This window comes from Mus pahari, chromosome 2 (assembly GCF_900095145.1).
Source record: "Mus pahari chromosome 2, PAHARI_EIJ_v1.1, whole genome shotgun sequence".
Lineage (NCBI taxonomy): Eukaryota > Metazoa > Chordata > Mammalia > Rodentia > Muridae > Mus > Mus pahari.
In genome coordinates, this window is record NC_034591.1 from 18,335,281 (window position 1) to 18,337,132 (window position 1,852).

The following is a 1,852-nucleotide window of genomic DNA, read 5'->3' on the forward strand; positions in this document are numbered from 1 at the left end:
TAACTCAATGTTATTGAATGGCAAGATATGCCTAAAGGTACAATGGCACTCATATCGTGTATGCAACCATTAGCTGTCTCTAATGAGATTTCAGAGTCGCTCAAGAGATGGGAGGTAATGCCATAAGCATTCCGGGGAGGAGCCAACTGAATTTAGGATATACATCTTTTGTTGATAAATGATCTTGCCTCTCTTCAGTGTTCCTTCTGTGTTTTCTATCCACAGCATTTTAACTATAGCGTGACAGGAGAACATTTTTTGATTATTATTATTATCATCACCATCATCATCATCATCATCATCATCATCATCAATATGTTCTTGCCTATCATGGAGAAAGGGACATTTGGACCACAAAGCTGGCCACCAGGCCTACCTTGCAGGCAAGGGGTTTCAAAACTCTTTTCTATAAACCCCAAATCTGCACATGTATGTTTTTGGTCAATAAATACATAAACAAATAAAATAACCAGAAGGCAAATATAACATTGAAATTTCAGAATTAATGCCTCAGTAGACCAGAAGCAAGTTGTCAATAAGATCCTTGTCCTGTAAGATTTAGATTTTTTTAGCCTGGGCTTAAAATCAGCGGAAATTGAGAGCACCAAGCCCGTTCAGTTACATGTGTGTGGTTGTGCTCATATCTTTCTTCCAGTTATTAGTGATTTGATTGACTCTTTAGAACATAAGAATAATTTCATCTAAGAGTACACTAATATTCCCATAAGATGTCATTTTCTATAAATGCATGATCTGAAACAAAATGCTTCACACTAAATACAATTTAGTCATATCTGAACTCCTCACAATTCTCCCAGAGAGTTCAACTCCATTTACCATGAACTTAGTTTAAACAGCAGGTTTGGTTGATTCTGGGCTAGTGACTGAAAAGGCAGAAATGGGAACTTCATGCCTCCTACTCTCTTTGTGAGTAACTGTGACCATGTCCCCAGTGAAAGGCTATCTGGTGCCATCTGATTTTAGAACTGTTGAAAATCGCAGTAATGAACAGCTGAGGAGGTAGATGTCCAGTCTATACAAATGTTCCTAAGCTACTGGGGCGTAATAAACTTTTTCCCTTCACCAGCAATAGAATCTATTTCATCAATCTAGGGTTTTAATGATTTCTTTTATCTTGTCAAAGCCTTACACTGGCAGCTTTGCCCAAGTCATTTATCATTAGAGCTTCACAGGAAAATGCAAGTAGCTGGCTTATAAGAAGCCGAAATTTAAAGGTTAAATAATGATAAGTTTGCAATTATTATTACTTTGGCTTTAGACCTAGGAATAGGGAAGCTTGAAACTTTGGGGAACAATTTTAATTATTCTTTGTGGGATGTGGTTAGTTAAAGTTTCTTTGTGCAGTGTGCAGCAGTTACTATAGAATCAAATGCCTAGAATAAATGTGAGCCAGTTTAGATGGGCCATATCATTATTATTAAAATTTTAATTATGCACTTAAGTTTCCCACATTTGGGGAAACCAGAGAGTAAGCACATCTGGAGTGCAATGGATAAGCCTCCCCTGGGAAAATCACCTTCATGACCTCCGTATCTCTCCTATCAGGCAAGTATTAAATGTGTACTCTAGATCATCCATTTCAAGGCCCAGGGAGAAAGGAAAGGAGAGGATCATGGGGAATCCCGTCTTCTGGCCATGGCACAGCTGCTGAGTTGCTCTCACCAACTGTAATTTCCGGCATAACACTTCATCAATTTTTGTATAGAAAGGAGAAACTCTGCCCCTCCTGAGAATTTATAAGTAGTTAATGTCTGGGGCAAGGGACAGCTCATGAGACCCCACCCTTCTCTGAAGATCTACAGGCAGCTAATGGTTCCTAGGAGAGGAGGAG

At 38.9% G+C, this 1,852-nt stretch overlaps 1 pseudogene; it reads right to left on the reverse strand.

The window, feature by feature from the left end:
* Positions 1–1,443: 1,443 nt before the first annotated feature.
* Positions 1,444–1,574, reverse strand: LOC115063558 (annotated as a pseudogene).
* Positions 1,575–1,852: the final 278 nt, after the last annotated feature.